Genomic DNA, 24,796 nt, shown 5'->3' on the forward strand with positions numbered 1-24,796 from the left:
TTTGCTAATTATTCCCAATGACGTGGGAATTAAAAGTGATTGATGAGTGTTCCTTATGAGGATTCAGATTTGGGGGCTGTGGTGGTAGGCAGAATGTCCCCCAAAGATGTCCACATCCTGATCCCTGGAACATGGGGAAATGTTACCTTGTATGGTAAAAAGGATTTAGATATAATTAAGGTTACAGAATTTAAAATAGGTAGATTATCCTGTATTATCTCGCTGGCCTCAATCTAATCACATGAGCCCTTAAAGACAAAATTTTCTCTGGCTGAGGCAGAAGAGATGCAGCAGCAAAGTCAGAGAGATTCAAAGTATGACAAGGACTCAACACGCTGGCTCGAAGATAGAGTGACAAGGAATGCAGGCAGCCTTAAGGGGGTAAGGGAAGCTCCAGCTGAAATTCAGCAAGGAAATGGGGACCTCAGTCCCAGTGTTGCACGGACATGAATTCTGCCAACAACTTGAAGAAGTCTGAAAGCAGATTCTCTCCCAGAACCTCTGGATAAGAGCTCAGGCTGCTGACACCTTGATTTCAGCTTTGTGAGACCCAGAGTAGAGGACTAAGCTGAACCCACTCAGACATCTGGCTTACACACCGTGAGATAATAAATCTGTTTTAAGCCACTAATTTTATGGTAATTTGTTACAGGAGCAAATTTTGATTTTGCCCAACTTGAAAAAAGCTTTTAGTTTAATAAAAGAAATGCTAAGAAACACTCCGAGTTTATACCCCTCACATAATGTAAAACTGAGCACCATGCAAGAAGATACCAGTGAAGAGAGGATTATATAAATACTCCTAGACACTGCACTACCACTGCTATCCTGCTCTTGGGTATTAATTCATTCAATTCATTCATTCATTCAACAGATATTTTGAAATGGAAGATCCAAAAAGTCTTGAAAGAGAAAAACATGAAGAGAATAAAGCAATATAAATGTAAATGAAATAAGAAATTATCAGTCTTGATTCAAGAAGAAAAGAACAAAAGCATAGAGAAAGAACAATGAGAAAAGCAAAAATTCATGGTTATCTTACAGGTGGTTTAATAAAAATGTAACAGAAAAGAACAAACCTGACTCCATATTGGATCTATTCCCTTAGCTTTGTGCTCTAACCTTTGTGCTCTGTTGCCTGTGATTAGTCATGCTGGCTTTGCACCTCTGTAAAAGAATGTTGCCTAGAGCTTGAAATATACATGATAGCCCATTCTCAAGGCTCTGACCTTTAAAGATACAACACTTTTCCATTCATATAAAGATAAAAAGTTGCAGAACAGAAAATAACAATTGTTCTGTTGCAGATTTACAGGACCATTATGATCAGACCTACACCGACAGATGCAAGAACAAAGGATTCCAGCACCAAGAAGTTTGCAGCAACCTGCCACACCTCTCTCCCTTTTAGTATAAGAGAAGCTTGAATTCTAACTCAGGTAAGGTGGTTCTTTGGGACACTAGTCCACCATCTTTTCAGTCTGCTGGCTTTCCGAATAAAGTTGCTGTTTATTGATTGCCCCAACACCTCATCTCTCTATTTATTGGCCTGTCACACGGCGAGCCTGGACCTGGTAACAAAAAGAGTGGTAGAGGTCTAAATTCTAGTTTCAGCTCTGCCTCTGGCTGGGACCAGAGCTTTAAACAACTTTATTAGTTTCATTGGCCCCTCGGTGAGCTGACAGAACTTTTCTAGATCCTTCCAGATTTCAAACTAATAAGAGAAAGAGAGAGAGAAGATAGTTGGGGAAAGCCTCTCTGGAAAAATATTCTTGTATTCATGAAGTCCTTCCCTCTGACATCATTACTATGGACTTTAAAGTATCTCAGAATAGTGTCATGACTTCCTGTGGGGGTGGGATGCACTTTGAAAAGGCAATTATGAAAAATCCAGAGAAAGCTAGGCTTTCTGTGAAAACAGAAAGTGACTGTTTAAGACAAAATTCTTTTTAAGGGACTGAAGTGATACAAATGAAAACTAGACAATCATGAATATGATCTTTTTTCAGCAAAATGATAGCTCTCCGAAGACTTAAGAACTTAACAGACTATTGAAAATTGAGTTTAAATAGAAAGTTTCACCAGTTTGTTCTTCTGTACTGACATCTCATTCAATTACACTTTTAATTTAACTGTTATTGAGATAGTCTTATGCTAGCAAGTTGACAACTTAGTGGGGGTAATAAAGGGAATTCATTTCGGCCATTAACTACTCCCTAAAGGTTTCCATTTGAATGTTTCATCTCACTGAAACTGAAACTAAGGTTGTGTAAAAATTCCCTTAAGGGTAAATTGCAGGATTCTCTGTTTCTCTTTTTCTGGGAAAAGTTGGTTATGGCAACATTGGCAATGAGTGGGAAACAATAAAGTCATTTACCTAATTACTATCATTACAAGCTTTAAATGAGAAACATGAGTGATTAAGACTTGATGCTGAAATCAAGGTTGTATAAGTTGTTGTCTGAGGACCTGCCAACTCCAGCGGAGAGGGGCTTCTCTCAGGCTGGGGAAGTGAGTTTTCTGCAACTATCTGAGTGTAAAAGGGTGACAAGGTCTTCATAGATCCATTATGCTAATGTAACCTGTGGTTGAATAAGACTGTAAACTGTATGCACATTATAACTTAAAAAATTCTGGCTTTCTTCATACAATTTGGATTTTTGAGAAAAATTGAAGAGTTTAAGAAAAGAAAGCCCAGATCAAGGATACTAGGGAAATGGAATGAGTAAAGGGAAAGAAGTTGAAGTTATTTTTGTTTGTTGTCTTTGCTTTTTGTGTCAAATGCAGAAAATCATTGCCAGGATGGGTGTCAAGTTACTTACTTCCTATGCTTTCTTTTAGACATTTTAGGGTTTCAGGTCTTATTTTGAGTCTTTAATCCATTTTGAGTTAATTTGTGCATGGTGCATGAGTGGTCCAGCTTCATTCTTCTGTGTGTGACTGTCCACTTTTCCCAGCACTATTTTTTGAAGAGACTATCCTTTCCTCATTGTATATTCTTGGCTCCTTTGTCAAAAATTAACTGAGCTTATTCTGATGGGTTTATTTCTGGGCTCTCTATTCTGTTCAATTGATCTGTATGTCTATTTTTGTGCCAATACCATTACTGTTTTGATTACTACATCTTTGTAATATAGTTTGAAATCAGGAAGTGTGATGCCTCCAACTTTGCTCTTCTTTCTTAAGACTGCATTGGCTATGCAGGGTCTTTTGAGGTTCTATATAAAACTTAGGATTTTTCTCTATTTCCGTGAAAAAAATGCCATTGGAATTTTGATAGTGATTGCATTGAATATTACATATAAGTTTAATATTTCCTTGAGTTCTACATCTAATAATATTAGCATGTAAATCAGCAATAACAAAACCCTGAATGTATGTATCACTATGGTGTCTACAAAAAATTTTCATATACAATATATTATTTCATCTTCATAACAAAACTGTGAGATATTATAATGCTTACTTAACTAGTGGCCCATTAATTAACCATCTCAATTATTGAGAGTATGATCAAGCATCTGGAGAGAAGCAGAAAAACAAAACAAAACATTTTAATCAACTCAAATCAAGGTCTGAAAAGGCCACCTAATAAAATTTATCTACTCTACTATTAGGATAGCCCCTCAGTTTTACTCTGAACCTACCTATTATTACTTTGGGCACAACTCTAAGAAAATCGGGCACACCTGATTAGAAAACAACTAGAAGAGTTATGCAGCAAAGAAGCAACATGCTGCTATGATGTACACATTTTTTAGGGATAGTAATAACTGGTGTCTGATATTTGAAACACTGACACATTATTTTTATTTTAAAGCAGACTTACGACTGCAGGATGGGATCATTTATTGGAGGCACAAATGCCTCTGAGTTATTTTATCAAGTATAATACATTAATTCTAGCTATTCGTATTTATTGACTTGTGCTGTTCAAACTACCTTATATATACATTATGAGGTAATGCTCACCATAGTACTATGACATGGGAACTGTTAGTATCCCCATTTTACAGATGACGAAACTGAGACACAGAGAATTTAAGTAACTCGTCCAAGGTCTTACAGCTAAGCTAGGATTCCTATCCAGATGGTCAAGCTCCAGAGCATATGTTTCTAACAGCTCTATTCTAATTCATATAATGACCCAACCAAAGGACAAATCTATTATATACAGTATACATGCTTTTAGAAAACAGGGAAATGGTTAGGTTTTTAAGAAACATTTTCTACAAAAATATTTTCACATTTTTAGTTTGTTTTTAAGTTTATACATTTGTTATTAAGAAATTAAAACTTCCATTCTTCAATAATACTAGGGGTTTTGTTTGTTTGGTTGGTTGGCTGGTTGGTTGGTTTTACCGTATTTAAAATTTCTGGCTACCTACAGCTCAACTGTCCTGCTGGGAAGTTAAATAGCTAGAAAGACCCAAGTGAGAAACTATCTCTGACTACTTTATTAGGAGAATGGAAGAAAATAATAGGCAGTTCAGATTAATTTGAATTGATTGTCCTCTGTATGCTGGGTTTTACACATCAGGTGGCAGAGAGGAGAGTTTCCCCCAGCCCATGGAGAAGCTGGAGGTATACAGGTTCAGCTAAGGGTGGAAGTCCCAGCCCTGTCCCTCCTGGTGCCTGGAGACGTGTCTGGACTTCAGGAGTAAATGGCTGTATGAGGGTGACTACACAGTACCGTTCGCCTGGACAGGCCCCTTATAGGTCTGTTAAGTCAGTAGGGCCCCCGTTCACTCTCAAATGTATTGATTTGGATTACAAATTTGGTGTAGCTAGAAAGGTTGAATGCTAGGCACCAAGTTCCCAGGCCAGTCAGGTATCTTCGGCAACAGAAACAGAACAGTGGGCTTGGACCAGAAACATTTCAGTGGCAACCAGTGCAGACTCGAGACCAGGAGCCTTCAGTGTCTATGAGGCCTCTGACCTTTAAGCTGGGGTGCTCGAGAACGTGGGCTTGTCTGTCATCTAGTAGAATGGGATTGGGGGAATCATTTTCATCTTAAAAGTAATAATAACATAATGTGAGATTTCTACACTCTGCACTTGAGAACAGGGCTGGCTTCACGGGCACGCACAGGGACCCATGGTCAGAAAGGCCTTGTGCTTGGTTTAGAGCTCTGTTGTTGCCATATTGAAATTCCTGGTTTTTGATCAAGGGACCCCACATTTTCATTTTGTACTAGGCCCTGCAAATTATATAACTAGTCCTGTTCGTGAATATGCAGAGTTAAATTCACACCTACTACATAGTATTTTGGATACTTTTTATACCTCCACTCCACCTGACTTGAACCTTACAGCAAATAGTCAGTAAATCTTAAGAGCTGAGTTAAAATTACACACCAAATACAAATAAAATCTCACACCAAAGATAATTTTTCTTTTGTTTCACAATTTAATAATCTTGTTATCAGATTAAATTTTAGAGCACAAAACCTTCCAGGCAAAGTGGGTTAAACAAATCCTTGTGGAAATGTGTATTTTTAAGCCAAGTAATAATTGAATCCCTGCAGACTAAACAATATCACTTAGCAGCCTGCACAATGTGAAAGACTAAAAGCTTTTAATTAGACTTTTACTCAATAGGGGAGGAAAAAATAATTTAAAAGACTCAGGGCTAAAGCTGAATTGTTAGTTTTAACTTTGAACACAATGAAGAAACAATTTGACTAAATTAGTTTAGCTGTGCATTCATTAGCCTTTAATAGAAATGTGAATGCAAACTGACTCCAGATTATTGTACTTAGAGCCAGCTTTTTAATTAGTGATTGGCAAAATGTTTATCTAGTTTGTTGTCGGAATATTGAACCATCTACACAACAGGACTGTTGTAAACTTTCATGTAATCTTAATTGGATCTTTCAGGAGAACAAGATTTCATGTACATAAAATCACAAACTATAGTAATAAAGTTAGCTAATTTATATCAAAGTTGGTATTTAAAAAGAAGAAGTTGTGCTATATAGCTCACTGAGGTGGAGAAATGGTTAACAACTATTTAAACTTAGTTAAATGTGATGCTCAACTGAGCATCTTGCTCAACTTGGCCAAACCTTGGTTATGATTGGCTTTGAAGTTAGACAGACCTGGTTTCCAGGTGGCAAACGGGTTACTAATCCTATGATATTGGGCACATTAATTAGCCTCACCGAGCCTCAGTTGCCTTATCTGTAGAATGGGTATTATGGTCTTAAACAGTCATTGTGAGCATTGAATATTCAAATGCTACAAAATTCAACAGGTACAAAAGGGCATACAGAGAAAAGTCATCTCCCATTCACCATGAATAATGTGGCATTATGTGCATGGTTCAATAGGTTGCTAATATGTCATAATAATATTACATGATCATATAATAGTAATTTATCCTAGAGCTCATTCTATATCAATATACATAAAACTTCCTCATCCTTTTTAATGGCTACCTGGATATACCATAATTAAAATAAGTAGTACCTTATTATCAGAAAATTAGCTTACATCCACCCTTTTGCAGCTATAAAGATCACTGAAGTTAATATCCTTAGGCATAGATTATTTTGACCCATGTGAGTATAGCTTGAGGATGAATTTCTAGAGGCAATACCGGTGGTGAAAGCATATGTGTATTTTTTTCATTTTGATAGATATTACAAATTGCCCTCCACAGAATTGTCACAATTTACATTTCTACCAATAACTGTAAGTGCTCATTTCCCTGCACGCTCACCTACACTGTATCATTTTTTTCAAAAATCTCTGCCAATCTTACACATGAACATTTTCTCCTTATAGTTTCAATTTTCTTTTCTTTTATTGTGTGTGAAATTTAGGCCCTTTTTATATGTTTAAGAGTAATTCGCATTTCCCCTTCTATCTACTGTTTCTTCATGGTCTTGTCTCACATTTACTTTTTCTGAAATTTATTTTTTAGGAAAACTATATGTACTCAGAAAATCCATCCTTTGCCAATTGCATTTATTTTTATTCATTTAACCTTCTCATATTTCTTTTATTTTATGCAAAGTTATATATCCTTTCTTGTATAGCTTAAATGTTTTATATTATCTCTAACAAACTGTCTCTTTCCAAGATTTTTTTAAAAGTCTTTCATGTTTCTTCCAGTATATTTCTGCTTTCACTTTTTATATTTAAATCTTTGAATTTGTTTTAGTTATCCACTTAGGTGCTCCAGCCTAATTTGTTGAATAATTCATCTGTTCACCATCAGAATACAATGTGATTTTGATCATATGCTAAAATCATTTATTAATAAATTGTATCTTTTTCTGGACTCTATTTAGTCTTACTGATGTATTTGCCTTGCCAACTGTTTTAAATTCTGTGGTATTTATACTATTCCATTATGTGTAACATAGCCAATTCATTACTACTCTTTTTTTCACATAAAGTTCAGAATCATATTATGCGTTCTAAAAAGATAATTATTACTATTTTATTGAAATTAAGTAAATTTTCAGATTAAGTTAGAGAAAACAATACTCTTATGATTTTATGTCTTCCCACTCAAGAATAGAAAATGCCTTTTCTTTTTTCAGTTATAATTTTGGTATCTTATTAATATATTAGAGCTTTCTTTACATATGTCTTTCATATTTCTTATAAGTTTGTTACTAAATATTATGTTTTTTCTGTAACTATCTTTTTCTCGATTATATTTTCAAAGTGGTGTTTATGTAACTACATAAAAATCTTATTAAGTTTGGTTATTATTTTTATACAAAAACAGCCCTCAGCGATATCACTGGTTTTCTTACTGTTTGGAAATTATTTTGATTCTTTGGATTTTTCAGGTATGATATATCATCTATTGAGAAAAGGAATTATTTTATCTTTTACTTTCCAGTTTTATATCTCTCATTTCTTTCTCTTATCTAATTGTTGAGCTTGAAACCTTCAGACTAAGTTAAATAATAGTGGTAAGAGTGGTTACCACTACACTAATGGACATGTTAATTATTTCACTGGTTTGGAAGCTGAGATAGATTTATTTTATCAAGTTAAGAAATCATCTATCCAATCCTACTTTATTTTAAAAAATTAAATAAATATTGATTTTTTTCAACTGCATTTTTATTATCTTTATAAATAATCATATAATTTCTTTCACTGGAATTATTCATTTAGTGAATTTTATTGAATCATTCCTATGTCACAATATAACAATAGAAACTTTGGTCAAGGCCCTAAAGTGAGAGATAGCAACTACCTAAATGCGTGGTAAGACAGAACACTCAGAAGAACTTGCAAAAAATTAGTAGCCTAGAACTAGCTACAGTAGAAAGACACCAGCCTCCTCCTCCTCATTGCTTACAAGTGTCTATCAGCAGTTATCTCTTCCTTGAGGAGAGAGGAATACAAGAAAATCAGAGTATCCATTTTACTTAAGCATGGACATTCTAATTGCTAAATTAATGCAATATTTTATTATTTCAGTGTGACCAGAAAAGTCATGGGACTGCTCCATGGACAGAGATTAAAAAAGAAAAAGCAGGCTCATTAAGCAAATTTCAGAGGACGGTAGCAGACAAGAGTAAACTTGCTTTGTGACTGAACCTTCAATTACAACTCTTCCTTTAGGCTGAGGAAGAGTTTGTAGCATTTAAAATTATCTTTATTTAATGATCCAATAGAATTCACCTCTGTTATATCTTGCCCTGGTGCATTTTGTCATGATGTTCTTTAATAACTTTCTCTCTTTCTGCTATGGTAATTGGTTTGTTTAGAATTTCTATCTTTCTAAATTCATTTTCAATAATTTATACTTATAAATTACATTTATATTTTCCTCCATTTATGTTTTCAAATAGAGTCTCTGACTCATTATAGTCTCTTATGACTCTAATTTCCACCAAAGTCCTGGATATTTCTCTATTCTCATTTAGTATTTGGATAAGCTATTGATAATAATTATTTTATTGTCTTCTTATTAATGCTATTGATATTGTCGCTTTTACTAAAACAGCTCTTGAGTTTTTGTTTAGCTATGGCACTTTTTGTTTTCTGATTTTAAGTCTTCTGTCTTTTTTCATTGTCAATTCCTTTCTTCTGTTCTCATTTAACCAATTTTTTCTTGTTTTTATAACTTCTTGAGTTGGATGCTTTATTTTTATCCTTAATCTTTTAATTATATGGTTCTTAAGTGTATGTATTTTCTTTGCATACTATTTTAGCTGGATACAAATGGTTCTATTAGATAGTGATATAATTATTATATTGAATAATTTTCTAGATATTCTGAATTTTTGATTGGGAGTTCCTTCAATCACAAGGGTTTTCTAAGTGAGTTTTAAATTTTCCAGTGATAGGATTTTTATTTTTTTAAAGAATTTATTATTTCTTTATTTCTTTATTGGCTGCATTGGGTCTTCGTTGCTGCACGCAGGCTTTCTCCAGTTGTGGCGAGCAGGGGTTACTCTTCGTTGTGGTGCATGGGCTTCTCATTGCGGTGGCTTCTTTTGTTGCAGAGCACGGGCTCTAGGTGCACGGGCTTCAGTAGTTGTGGCTCACAGGCTCTAGAGTGCAGGCTCAGTAGTTGTGGTGTACGGGCTTAGTTGCTCCGAGGCATGTGGGATCTTCCTGGACCAGGGCTCGAACCCATGTCCACTGCATTGGCGGGCAGATTCTTAGCCACTGCGGCACCAGGGAATCCCCTATTTTCTAGTTTTACTGTTCTATTGAACAGAAAATGTTGTCTTTATTCTTTCTACTTTTAGAAAGGTATTTAGTTTTTGACATGCATAATACATATTTTTAATATTCTAGGAGGCTTTAAAAGAAGGTATATGCTCTGTTTCTTTGAAGAGTTTGATATTTATTTATTTATTTATACTCAATTAGACATAAATTATTGTTATTTGGTTCTTCTATGCCTCTACTTATTTTTCATCTTTTTAATTGACACTTTTCTGAGAAAAAAATTTAAATCTCCAGCTACCAATGAAATCCTGTCTGTATCACATTGTATTTTTATAATTTTAATCCTGTATTCAGTAAAATAAAAGGAATGAATAAATGGGAAAATCATAAAATCAAAAACTGTTTTTTAAAAACAATAAAATTGAGGAACTCTAGATATATGAAACATACTGAGAGACATCTAAGAGAGAGAGAGGAAGAGACAGAGAGAACAAGGTTACCTCTACTGGATATGGAAAAGGGGCCATCACAACAGGTCCTAGAAATAATAAAAGAATAATAAACAGATATTAGGACTATATTTATGCCAATAGATTTGCCAACTTAATCAAGCAAACTACTTGAAAGACAAAAAATTATCCAAAGTGATCCAAGAAAAAACAGAAATTCTGAGTAACCATAGACCTATTAAAGCATTTCAATTTACAGGTACAATAAAGAAAATCCCAGGTCCAAATGGCTTCAATATGAATTCTATCAATCATTAAAGGAAGAAATAATACAAAAACTACATAAACTCTTTCAGGAAATAGAAGATATGGAAACACTTGCCAATTTATTTTATAAAGCTAGCTCTGCCTTGATACCAAGGTAAGACACAGATATTACAAGAATCTCTTATGAATATAGACATAAAAACCCTCAGCAAAATATTATCAAGACAAATCCAACAATCTCTAAAAAGGTTACTACACCATGACCAACTACATTTTCCCCCAGGAATGCAAGGTTAGTTCAAGATTTGAAAATCAGTCAATGTAATTCAACATATTAACAAAGGAGGAAAACCACATGATTATCTCAACAGATGTTAAAAAAAAAAAAAAAGCATTTAACAAAATTTGACATCCACTTATAAATTAGTAATAGAAATGAGCTTCTTTAATCTAATAAATGGTGTCCACAAAAAGCCTTCAGCTAACATCTTCAATGATTAAAAATTAAATTTTTTCCCTAAGATTTGAAACAAGAAGGGAATGCTTGCTCATACCACTTTTATTCTGCATTGCAAAGGAGGTTATAGCCAGTGCAATAAGGCAAAAATTAAAAAAAAGAAAAGGAACAAAAGGCATGGAGAGAGGTAAAAATATGTAAAAAAACCATTCTTACTCTAAGACAACATAATCCAGATTATGTACATTGAAAATCCTAAGGATCTACTAAAAACTACCAACATTATAATCCATAAGCAAATTACCAAGTCCACAGGATACAAGGGGACTATAAAAAATCAATTGCAGTTGTATATGCTGACAATGAAAAACTAGAACTTGAAATTTTGATTATTACTATTTTCATTATATTTAAACATGAAATAATTAGGGGTAAATTTAATAAAAATACATGCCAGATCTGTACAGTATAAACTGTAAACCATTATTGACGAAAACTAATGATCTAAATTGATGTAAAGGTATGCCATATTCATGAATCAGAAAGACATAATATTGTTAAGATGTAATTTCTACTCGTATTTCTACTCAGTCTATATATTCAACATAATCTCAATTAGAACCTCAGAAAGCTTTCTTGTAGAAATTGACAAGCTGATTCTAAAACTACACTGTAAAGAAGGGATCTATAAAAGCCAGACGAACATCCTGTTCAAAGTTAACTCTGGTAATCAAGAAGGGAATGGACTGGAGAGTGGCAGGTCTACACACAAAGAGAGGTTAGTGGACTCTAAGTCCAAAGTTGAGGGCTTATTTTAAAAGCAGAGTAATTAAGACAGTGTGGTATTGGCATAAGAACAAACATACAGAATAACGGAAGAGAGTACAGAAATAGATTCATTAATGTAACACCAAATCATTTGGAATAAAGGGGTCAAGGTAATCTAATAGGGGAATGGATACTTTTTAACAAATAGTAATGGAAAACTGGATTACCATATAGAAAAATATAAACCTCAATCTTACCTCACAACACACATGAAAATTAACTAAAATAGCTATAAATGTAAAAAACTATGTTTTAAAAAATTCTAGAAGAAAAAAATCTTTGTTATCTTGGGATGGGAAAATATTTCTTAGGTCACAAAAGAAAAACTGATAACTGGATCATATAGAAATTTACAACTTTTGCTTTTCAAAAGACATTATTAAATATATATATTATATATATATATGACCAAAGACTTGTACTCATATATTAGTAACTCTTACAATTTGTGAACTAATAAGAAATATATATTATATATTGGTCTCTGCCTCCTGTTCCTGCTAATATTTGATTTTTGATCCCAGTTTTCTGACACAGAGCTTCTAAATCCCTTGAAATTTCTAGGTTATAGAGACAACTTTTGTTCTAATGAGGTGACTCTTGGTGGGCTCCTGGATGGGGGTTTAGAAAGACCAAGCCATGATTAGAAGCTTGGAACTTTCATCTCTGCACCCCTTTCTCTGGAGACGGGAGAGGGGTTGGAAATTGAGTTAATTATTGATCATGCCTATATGATGAAGCCTCCATTAAAAATCCCAAAAGTACAGAGTTGGTGAACACACCCATGTGCCAGGAGGGTGGCACACCCCAACTCCACAAAGACAGAAGCTCCTGCATTCAGGACCCATCCAGACATCGTCCTATGTATCTCTTCATCTGGCTGTTCATTTGTATCCTTTGTAATAAATTGGCAATAGTAAGTAAACTCTTTACCTGGGTTCTATGAGCCACTCTAGCAAATTATCAAACCTAAGAAGAGGATCATGGGAACCTCTGATTTGTAGCCAAGCCAGACAGAAGATGCAGGTAACCTGGGACCCACTGCTTGTGATTGGCATCTGAAGTGGGGAGCAGTCTTGTGAGATTGAGCCCTTAAACTGTGGGGTATTCACTAACTCTGATTAGTGTCAGAATTCAGTTGAAATGTTAGGATACTAAGCAGGTGTCAGAGAATTGGTCAGTGTGGGGGAAAAGCCACACATCTGGTATCAGAAATATTCTCAGTGATGAGTAAAGACAATATTGCGGTGGCCAAAAAGTTCGTTCGGTTTTTTCCATACAATGGCTCTAGTAGCCCTTAGTTGTCTTTAATTTCATTTGAAACAATTTTGTTAGATTGTATTGTGACAGCTGTCACATCATTGTGCATTTAAAAAAAAAAATCAAAATTGGTGAATTTTTGTGTAGCCATTTTAATATTGAAGATGGAAGAAAAAAAGCAACATTTTTGGCATATTATGCTTTATTATTTCAAGAAAGGTAAAAATGCAACTGAAACACAAAAAAAGATTTGTGCAGTGTATGGAGAAGGTGCTGTGACTGATCCAACGAGTCAAAAGTGGTTTGCGAAGTTTCAGGCTGGAGATTTTTTGCTGGACGATGCTCCACGGTTGGGTAGACCAGTTGAAGTTGATAGCGATCAAATCGAGACATTAACTGAGAACAATCAACATTATACCACGCTGGAGATAGTCGACATACTCAAAATATCCAAATCAAGTGCTGAAAATCATTTGCACCAGCTTGGTTATGTTAATTGCTTTGATATTTGGGTTCCACATAAAAAAAACCTTCTTGACCATACTTCCGCATGTGATTCTCTAACTTAAAGGTAATGAAAACGTTCCATTTTTTAAACAAATTGTGACAGTGATGAAAAGTGGATACTGTACAATAATGTGGAACAGAACAGATCGTGGGGCTAGTGAAATGAACCACCACCAACCACACGAAAGGCTGGTCTTCATCCAAAGAAGGTGATGTTGCGTATATGGTGAGATTGGAAGGGAGTCCTCTATTATGAGCTCCTTCCAGAAAACCAAACGATTAATTCCAACAAGTACTGCTCCCAAGTAGACCAACTGAAAGCGGCACTCGACAAAAAGCGTCCAGAATTAGGCAACAGAAAATGCATAATCTTCCATGAAGATAACTCAATACCTTATGTTTCTTTGATGACCAGGCAAAAACTGTTACAGCTTGGCTGGGAAGTTCTGATTCATCCGCCATATTCACCAGACGTTGCACCTTCAGATTTCCATTTATTTCGGTCTTTACAAAATTCTCTTAATGGAAAAAATTTCAATTCCCTGGAAGACATCTGGAACAGTTCTTCGCTCAAAAAGATAAAAAGTTTTGGGAAGACGGAATTACGAAGTTGCCTGAAAAATGGCAGAAGGTACTGAAACAAAATGGTGAATGCATTGTTCAATAAATTTCTTGGTGAAAATGAAAAACTGTGTTTTTTATTTTTACTTAAAAACTGAAGGAACTTTGTTGGCCAGCCCAATAAGTGTTGTCTTTACAACTTGATAAGAAAACAACCTGATAGAAGGTAAATAAATAGCCAATAAGCACAGTAAAGATGCTCAACATCATTAATCATCAAGGAAATGAAAAATAAAGCTATAATGAAATCCAGTACATATCCACCAGGACGGCCAAAATTCAAAAGAATGGTGCTATCAAGTCTTGAAGAGGAACTCATATAGAGTTACTGGGAATGCACAATGATACACTACTTTAGAAAAGATTGAGAAGTTTCTCATAAAATTAAACATGCCATAAAACACAAAAATTCCATCTCTAGATATTTACCCAAGAGAAATTAAACACATGTTCATAAAAAATCTTGTTCAAGAATATTTATGCAGCTTTATTTGTAATAGCCAAAATATGGGAATAAACTAAATGTCCATCAATAGGTGAATGGGTAAGCATATTGCGGTATATCCCTACAATGGACTCAGCAAGAAAAAGAAACAAGCTACTGATATATGCAACAACAGAACTGAATCCCCAAAAGCAGTATGCTGAGCAAAAAAGCCAGATATAAAAGAATACTATATGATTCCATTTATATGAAAGTCTGAACACAGGAAATTTAGTGTATAGTGACAGAAATTATAGTGGTTGCTAGGGGCCAGGGTGGGAGGTGAGGACTGACAGGAAAGGGGCATAAGGAAACCTTTTGAGATGATGGAAATTTTCTACATCTTGATTGTGGTGATGGCTATGTCAAAACTCATGGAATGCTGCACTTATAATGGATCTTTTTTCACATAAATTATACATCAATGAAATTGCTATTTTGAAAAGTGAAAGCTGATTTTTTTATATTGGTGGTGAGACTGTATGTGAGTGATGGATTTTATATGAGGTGCTTGGTTTGCGGTGAGATTTTGTAGAGCAGATTCTAAAAGGAAATAGATTCTGGACTTCGGCTCTTATTAATTTCTTAACTTCCTCCTTTATTAGATAGGAATAATAGTATCATGTGAGGGAGAAACCACAGTGTTTGGGCAAATCAGTAAGGCTTCATGGAGTTAGTGACATTTAAACTTCTTTTATTCACAGGTAGGCTATCAACAGATGGGAGGAAGAATGCACCATTTGAAGCATAACACTGCCTTCAGCAAAGGAACAGAGGTAAGAAATTACAGCGTATACTTGACATCTACTCCAGTTTGTATATGGAATGGCAACTTATTAGGAGAGATGTGGGAGATAAGACATCAAGAGGGTCTTGATTGCCAAAATACAGAATGTGGATAGTATAATTACTAATGGGGATAAATAAAAGTTCTTGACCCAGAGAGCGATTGATCAGAATTATACTTTAAGAAGAATATTCTGGTGATGAAAAGAATAATTGGAGTTTGAGAAAACAATTACCAAAATTCAAGAGAGTGGTGAATAGGAGTTTACAAAAAGTGGGACATCAAGTCGGTTATAAGATACATCATTATTTTATGTACTATTCTGAAATAACAGAAAGCACTGCTAATTAAACTACAAAAGTCCTAATACACCATTAGTTGTAGGACACATTCTAGTTTCAGAGATGTTAACACTTGAACAAATACAGATGTCAGAATTGATGAAATATAATATAATGATTGTAATGAAAAGGAAGAAGAGATTAAAAGTTTTGGCAGAATATAACTGAATTACTAAAAGTAGAGTGGGAAAAGAAGGACTCAAACATGGAGCTAAGATTTTTGGTTTTATTTCTTAATGCCAGTATCAAAAAATGAGAATGATTTCATTAGGGTGCCACTGGAACTTCTGGGGTGCTGTCAAAGAATTGGAAATGTGGACTAGAAATAGAAAGCGTGGTTGTTATTTGAGAGTGATATTTGAAAATCATGTACTTAGGGATAAGGTATTGAAGTCATGTGAATATGTGAGCTCACTAAGCAACAGAGAATATAGAAAGGAGAGAATAGGATTAAAGACACGAAGATACACTTTTGGAGGAGGAAAAAGGAACAAAGAAAACAGGGGGAAAAGAATTAGAGAATAGAAAAACAGTCATACTAGGATAGAGAACTCAGATCAGGGAAGAAAAAAGTTTCCAGACGAATGAGTTGGTCATTGGTGTTAGTGGCTGTACAACAGTGAAGAAAGCTAACTACTGGAGAAAAAAACATGGTTCTGTTCCAACCAAAGTTAATCAAGTGAAGTTAAGGTTTTATTTCCTGAAAAATATTCTCAAAGAAACATGCTGAACAGATTTCATATTCTTGCCTTTGTTTGAGAAACGTCCAGCATTTAAGAGGGACACATTTTGTTTTAAAAGCTAGTATATAGGTGTTAGAATCTGCCCCAAATTTTTAAAAGCGAATGCATGCACTTTACCAGTAATCTTCACTGAATCTGAAATATAGCTGTCATAATAACTTCTCTAGTTCTCAGTGCTGCAGATGGTCATTAGAATTTTCAAAGAGAAAAAAAATAAATGTAGCATCCAGAAATATAAAAACAAAGAGCAAAACATTTCCCCAAATGAATAAATAAATATTAATATGAATCGTATTACAAGTACTTTCTAACAGAGGATAAAGATGTCTGGTGTATATTCTTCTGGAGCCATGAACTCTACCTGGTGACACCTTCTCAAAGGCAGCATATTTCCATTGGGAGGAAGCACCTCAACTTGTGCCAAGCTTCTCACTCACCCCCAAAACAACCTGCTTATTTCACATGAAGAAAGAGTGGGACTTTCTAGGTCCCTACATGTGCATGGACCTCTCTTCTTCCATGCCAGTTTTTTTTTTTTTTTTTTTTCCCAGCTTCTATTGTGTTTTTCAATGAGAAGAATAGCCAAGCATCCTAATTCATCTTATTGCTGGACATTATGGCTTCTGAGGAAATGTTAAAGTTAAACCCATTTCTAGGACTATGCCTGGGAAAAGAACAGGAGGCCAGGGAGAAGCAAACCACTTTATTCAACTACCTCCACTCTGAATATTTCTATACTGGCAAAATCATAGTAAAATGAACATCAGGGGAAGCCTTGACGTAGAAAACGTAGCCTCAAAAAGTAGGGATGGAAACGAACATTTGTTGAGCATTTAAGTACGAGCCAGATCATCTGCTAGATGCTCTAGTGACATTTTAAAATTTTATTCTCAAAACTACACTGTGAGATGTGTATTATTGGTCCCATTTTACAGGTTCTCATACTGAAGACACAATATGTTATTTATACCGTGTGACAAATCAAGATTTAAATTCAGGTCTGACTCCAAAATGTAGTTTGACTTTTCCCCCAACACAGTGTTGCCTGCTTGAATATGAGAGGAAGTGAGGACAGAGACCCGGAGCTATGTTTGGAGCATAGATGACTGTGTATGTGAGGCCTCAGTCCTCTTTTTTGCCATCAGCTTAAGGGGGACATCATCTTCCTACCACACGCTTTCTGTGTCAGTGCTCTCCTGTCCACAGCAGAGAGGCACTGAACTTATCCAACCTAGAATTTAAACCAGTCCACACTTTAAATACTATATAAAGCACTGCTTTTATAAGCTAGATAAACATACTTTGTTGTTACCTATTTCTATCTGCATGTAAATAAGACCCTAAAAGCCTTTTCAAATTATCTTTCTAATGGGATAAATGTGCCCCACCAGGCAATTTTTCTTGCTAGAAAGCCTCTGCTTTTTCTATTCTAATATGCTATATATTAACTTTTGACAAAGAACTGTAGAAATACAGCTGCTGTATCTCAAACTGCCTTAGGAAGGTGGGCCCCTAATGTGTGAAACAAGTATAACAATATCTACCTTCTAATATTGTTGTGAATATTAAGGATAATTTATTTATTCAAAAAATATTTGCTGAGCACCTGTTCTGTACCAAGAACAGTTCTGGATATGCAAGTCCACAGCACTGCATGGCACATACCTGGTGCTGAATAAATAAGGGCACCGACCACATCTCATAGGATCACAAGAGAACAGAAAAGAAACTACGACTAAAAGGACAGCCCCTGACTTCTGAGAGGTGTCCTTTTTCCTTTGTGTGCTCGCAGCACAGTGATCGCTGAAGAACAACTGCTATTTCATCAGTGGCTGCTGTGCCATGCTTTCTTTCCCTACGGCTACATACCTGGGTAACACACCGTTACACAAATGGGCCAGAGATGGCCTGTGTACATTGGCTTCTTTGTTGTTTACTTCCCCACAGCAGGCTAGGACTGTTATGCGAAAGCCTGCCAAACTCAAATTCTGACACATGCATTGGCTTTAAATACAGCCCCAATGAGCATATTTTTAGCCATATCGAGTCTGCCTGCTTTGCCCACCCCGTGACACTGCACCCAACATCTGCTAATCATAGATAAGTCACACTAAATATGCACAAACAACAACAAAAAACATGCGTAAGAAACTAGAGAATTGCTGTTCAATGGGTATAAAGTTTCGATGATACGGGATGAATCGGTTCTAGAGATCTGCTATACAACACTGCGCCTGTGGTTAACAACACTGTACTATGTACTTAAAAGTTTGTTAAGAGGGTAGATCTTAAGTGTTCTTTCTAAAATTAAAAAAAGAAAATACAAGAAACTAGTCATAAGGAAAAAAATGCATGTTTCCAAAAACAGAATGATACCCTCCCTCACATACAAACACAAAATCTCTAATAAAGGACCATAGGCCAAATTTAAGCTTAAGACTAAAACAAATAAATTGAAAGAATTGGTACTTATTTTGCCACCTTATATACAAAGTTAACTCTACCTTATTAATATGCTAACTGTGGGCATTTGAGATACAGTAGCTGTATTTCCACAGTTCCTTGTCAAAAGTTAATACACAGCATATTAGAATAGAAAAAGTAGGGGGCTTTCTAGCAAGAAAAATTATGTGGTGGGGCACATTTAACCCATTAAAAATACCAGTTGAAAAGGTTTTAGGGTATTATTTATGTGCAAATAGAAATAGCTGATAATAAACTACATTTATCTAGCTTTTAGAAGCAATGTTTTATATAGTATTTTAAAATGTGGATTAGGTTTAAATTCCAGGTTGGCCACTTACTAGCTGTGCAGCTGGGCAAGTTATTTATCTTCTCTAGGCCTCAGTGTTTTGATCTGTAAAATAGAGAGAATAACATTTAGGATGGCCCATATGGAATTGCTGACATTCAACAGTTTTTGATCTATAAAGAGGGCAATTTCATGTGGTTTAATCTAATAATGAACTCTAATATGTATGCTGAGGGGATTATAGAGACAATATGTGAAGAGCATCTAGCCCACTTCCTGGAATATATTCAAGCCTCAGTAATGTTCCCTCATATTCCTCTCAATTCTCCATGGATGCTGCTGACCTTTATGTATAATCTGTTCTCAATTTTCCGTGTTAGTGAAGATAGCCATGGGATGGAAAACCAAATATTACAAGTGATAATCATACACTCTAAGAGCTGAATTGGACCTTAGGTATAAATTGCTCCAGCCTGCTAATTTTTCAGATGAGGAATGTGAACTTAGTCGCTCACAAAGAACCCCATCACCATCCTAGTTTAGGCTCATGGTCTATAAAAGCCTGCAATTTTTCTAACAGAACCAGTCCATCAGGATATCACAGAATAGCTCTCAACCCAAAGTTCAAATGCCAAAACATCTGAAAGTGTCTCTTCATGATCATTTTAAAGTTTAAAACATAATCTAACATCAGTGGCAATTTAGAGTGATATGAATATGCTAAACATTACAAACTGTAATCAGTTTGGTCACCAAGAACACTTATTAAAACACGTAGAGGGGGCTTCCCCGGTGGCGCAGTGGCTGAGAACCTGCCTGCCAATGCAGGGGACACGGGTTCGAGCCCTGGTCTGGGAAGATCCCACATGCCGTGGAGCAACTGGGCCCGTGAGCCACAACTACTGAGCCTGCGCGTCTGGAGCCTGTGCTCCACAACAAGAGAGGCCGCGATAGTGAGAGGCCCGCGCACCGCGATGAAGAGTGGCCCCCGCTTGCCGCAACTGGAGAAAGCCCTCGCACAGAAACGAAGACCCAACACAGCCAAAAATAAAAAAAACACGTAGAGAAAAAAAAAAATCCCTAAAATAGAGCTAAAACATTAAATTAGCTCTAATTAAACAATATAGATTTAATATAGTTTCCATGCTACTTCCTCTGACTTTCTTTCCCTTATGTCAGCTATTCATATATCTTTGGGGCCTCCGAGGTTTACTTTTTCCATGCATACTTCAACATAATAATACAATATTCACAAAATTTTAAAAAAGAACAGGCCTCCTTGATTTTAGGCATGCTGTTGGTTTATATACTGTCACAGTGTATATACATGCTATATCTGAAATAAGAATACCAGCTGTTGGAAATAGTGGAGTGTCATGACCACTTCAGTTAAGAAGTGTAGTCATTTGTTAGCTTAATTAAGACTGTAGGCTTTGATTCAGAAAAGTGTTGACTCGAGTTCAGTCTCAACTAGATTCCAAGCTGGCAAAAAGTAAACATATTAATATATGGTCACAAATGGCTGACAGTCTTATAAAAGCCTGGGAAAAAAACAAGAAATTATTTTCTGGGTATGAAATATAAGCATATCATAATCCATTTTCCTTGCTTATACCCTGTCAGTGGTATTATTATATTACATATGGAATTCAAATTGCAAAGCAATCTTTTTTTTGCTAATGTTGTACTACTGTGCCAGGTAGGACAACAATTCAGAAATATAAAACCACAACTACAGCTTTATTTTCAATAAAGAGGAAATAATTGGCTAGGTTTTTATTTGGTGTATGTAGTAGGGTTGCTATCCATAGACAAGGGAAAATGTAAAGTGGAACAAATTAGAGGAAAAAAAAGAAAAAGTAAAAAATGGCCTTAAAGAGGACTCAGAGTTAACAAGGTCACCAAAGAGTCAGGATCACAGCACCGCTTTGTCATTTGTTTTCTCAAAGTGTAGTCAAAGGGTGCTTCTGGCTTTTGAGTTAAGACCCTGAAGCAATCCTAGCAGTACTTATCTCTGTACCAACTATGCTATGCTCACTCCCTAGCCTAGCTGGATATCAGTTCTTTTTTTTTTTTTTTCTGATTAAATTTACAAGAATAATGCAAAAACAATTGCATTGTGAATTTTGCCTCTGATACCCTAGTCAACCAAATGTAAAAGTGGCATATGGCACAAAAGTAAGCTGCAGATGGCCCAACAGCAGCCGTGCACATCTGGCACATAGCTGTTTGATTTTGTATTTGCCAACTTGGAGAGAAGTCCAGTAACAGAAATTCATTCATCTTCCTTCTTCTACAGGCTCAATGCTTCAGCCACTCTTTTCACCCGCATCAGTACAACCCCAAACAATCATGGTTCCCAGCCCTTCTAAAAGAAAAAAAAAAAAAAAATTACTCCGGCTCAGTTTGATGGTAAATAGTACCCAAGTTTTCTGATTTTACAACCTCTGTAACGAATTCAGAGCTTTATCTTTGGGAACTAGTTAGATAGCCTATAAAACGGAAGAACATTTGGTACAATGATTGTGTGGTGGTAAGAATACATTGATAGAAATTCAGGAATATCAATCTTCCTCCAAAAGCTTTGCAGCTAGATATTGGAATCAAGCTGCCAAGCTATTTTAAAGTTCACCCAATTTGACACTAGGGGTCCAATTGAAATAGAATGTGAAGAAATCACTCTTTGTTACAAAAATTATTTTATATGGTAGATAATTTATATGTTCTAGGGAAAGAGTGCATGCTCTCTTTAAGTATGAACTATCTGCATAAGATGTCTGTGGTAGTTATTTTTGCTTATCTCCTTACATTTCCAGCTTTACCAAACAATTTGCATTTACCTAAATATTCCATGGTTCATCATATCTTCCTGTATTTGCATGTTTTTCACTCTACCTGAAATATTTGCTACTTAATACCATCTTATTCATCATTTAAAATTCAAAATATTACCATTTCTATAGATTTCTCTTCTTCCTTCTTTCCCCCAACTCCTAAAAATACCTCCTTTGTGTTTTCATAGTGCTTTGAGTATTTTTTTAAAAATGTGCTCATCCTAGTTTATCACCTTTTTCAGTGTATTGGTTTGCTAGAGCTGCCATAACAAAGTACCACAGACTGGGTAGTTTAAACAACAAAAATTTACATTCTCACAGTTCTGGAGGCTAGAAGTCAGAGATCAAGATATTAGCAGGGTTGATTTCTTCTACGGTCTCTCTCCTGGGCTTTTAGATGACTGTCTTCTCCCTGTGTTCACATGGTTTTCCCTCTGTATATATCTGTGTCCTAACTGCTTCTTTTTATAAGTATACGAGCACAACCTCTAATGCATAACTTGAGAGAAAGATATCAAATCATTTCTTCTAGGAAAAATTAAACGGAGATGGAAGTTGAAGGTCAGTCCAAATCCATAGGTAGGAGAGGTCATAAAGAGGACATGTGAATAGCATGAGGGCACAGGATTAATCAATGACCTAGGGGCCTATGCACTCATGCTGTCGTCCAGGCAAAGGACAATCATAAAAGGTAAAGAAGCTATTTTTACTGGGGATAGGGTGTGTTCAGCCACAAGTATTGGGAAACCAGGATACAAACCAGCAAATGTAGTTCCAGACAGAAAAAAGAGTAAGTCAGGAATCCTAACACAGAAATGCAGGGCTATCACTGGTGCGAGCTTTTTAGTAGTCGTGCTCTGCATTAGTCAGTTATTACCACATGATGCTCAAAATTCATTGGCTTAAAACAGCAATCGTTACTCTTACTCAAGTATTTGTGGTTCGGCTAGGGGCTTACTCATCTGCTCTGGCTAAACTGGTCAGCTCCGCTTCAAGTTTTCCATGGGTCTAGGCTTATTTTCTCATTACAGGTTGGATCAGGGCAGCTCTGTGTATGTTCATTCGGGGACCATGCTGAATAGGCAGCATCTGCCCAGGGGAGGTTCTTCTCATGGGGATAGCAAAAGTGCAAGAAGGCAAACTCAATCATGCGAGTCCATTTCAAGCTTTTGCTTGCATATCTGCTAACAGCTCATTGGGTCAAGTAAGTCACAGGGTAAGCAGAAAGTCAAGGTGGGAGTTCACTCTACCTTTAGTGGGAGGGACGGCAGTGTCACACAGCAAAAGCCACGGATACAGGGAGTAATGAACATTTGGGGCCAGGAATACAATCTACCATAAGCCTTTTGAGATCTTGAGGGTAGCTTTACAGGAGACAAAGAAGTTGCCACTCAATCACTTCGTAAATTGTTTTATCTAAATAATTTTCTTTTAAAAATAACGTAATTCCTCAAATAATATACAGAGAGATTTATGTTGTCATCACCACAGAATTATACAACCTGCCCTCAATTTCAGCTCCCTCCCAATACAACGCCTCACGTGCGGCTAAATTCTACTCCTCACCCAGCTCCCAGCATAGACACACTGTCTGTGTTAACATGCTGCTCTGTGCACTCACAGCGCGGTCAACTCTCCGGATCTTTGGAACTTCCGCACTTACTTTACCACAGACACGACCAGGTCTGGGCTATAACGTTAAGTGCTATTACTTGAACATCTAACACATCTGTGTACGACAGCACATAGTACGTACCAAGTAAATCTGTGTTGAATGAGAAGGAATGATGTCTTTGTTTTAGAGGCAGGCTTCTCAGATTTAAGGGGTAAGTCTAATCCTGGATGTCTAATGAGAATAACTTGAAGCTGGATTCATAAATTTTGATGAGAAAGTACTACTGGACCTTAGGAAGGCCCAAGAGTGGATCCTGCATCTCAGTGAATAGGACTTCTGAAGGACGGGTCACCAGGCCTCTGGATACAAAGTGAATGCAGTGACTGACCTCATTTTAGGTTCACATTTGGGCTCTTCTGGTCTACAGAATAATGTTTTTTTTCATCATTATACATCTTTACTAGAGCATGTAAGTGTTCCTTCAGGATAATTTTTTTTTGGTTTTGGATCCTTGGGATCAGAATATATAGGTTAAATTCACTTTGGGGAGGTCAGTGGAAAGTCTGAAACTGAATGCAAGTATATTGTTAACAACAGAAATCCTTCTGGCATTAGGAGTTAACTCAGGTCTATGCCTGTAGCTTGATTGAAAACCCCAGATGATCTTCTGTATATCTGATAAATCAACAGAGGCAGTGGCAGACAGCTCCTATGGCCCAGGAGAAAGGTATTGATTGTTCAGAGGAAGGTGGCTGAGGCATTGGGCCCCTTAGGAGAGATCAACAGGGATCCTGAAAAACTTAATGTTCCTAAATTTGCTACCTTCTTATATGGTAGGTTATTGAAAGCACTAAAATAATGAAGGCCATATATTAAAACAACACTGGTATTCCAGTTTTCACCCTCCAAAAATATTGTTAAACGCTTGTCTAAAGATAATACCCAGTTTGAGTGGCTTTTGAGATGATCAAGCAGCAACTTAATTAGGCAGTTGGATAAAACCATCCAAACCGCTCAGCCCAGCTTTCAGGGCCTTGGCGATCTGCCCTCCCAGCCTCACCAGCCCCTTCTCATCCCAGAAGCATCCTTGTTCCCTGTGGTCTAGGTACTCCGGTATTGATTCTGAAGCTCTGAAACTCAAATATACCAAAGTCTTTCTCATCTCTCTGCTTTTATTTCTACCATTTCCTCTACTTG

The 24,796-nt window shown here is 36.1% G+C and overlaps 2 long non-coding RNA genes across 4 annotated transcripts in view; one reads left to right on the forward strand and one right to left on the reverse strand.

The window, feature by feature from the left end:
• LOC309634845 overlaps positions 1 to 24,796 on the forward strand; it is a 354,268-nt gene that overhangs the window by 162,318 nt on the left and 167,154 nt on the right. The gene's annotated exons all lie outside the window — the stretch shown is intronic.
• LOC309634816 overlaps positions 1 to 24,796 on the reverse strand; it is a 385,422-nt gene that overhangs the window by 46,413 nt on the left and 314,213 nt on the right. For all 3 annotated transcript variants that reach the window (XR_014248434.1, XR_014248435.1, XR_014248436.1), the window contains one exon: positions 10,155 to 10,192. This is a non-coding gene — a long non-coding RNA (uncharacterized lncRNA). The remainder of the gene's footprint in view (positions 1 to 10,154; positions 10,193 to 24,796) is intronic.

The sequence above is a fragment of the Balaenoptera borealis genome (assembly GCF_965194805.1).
Source record: "Balaenoptera borealis genome assembly, chromosome: 9".
Lineage (NCBI taxonomy): Eukaryota > Metazoa > Chordata > Mammalia > Artiodactyla > Balaenopteridae > Balaenoptera > Balaenoptera borealis.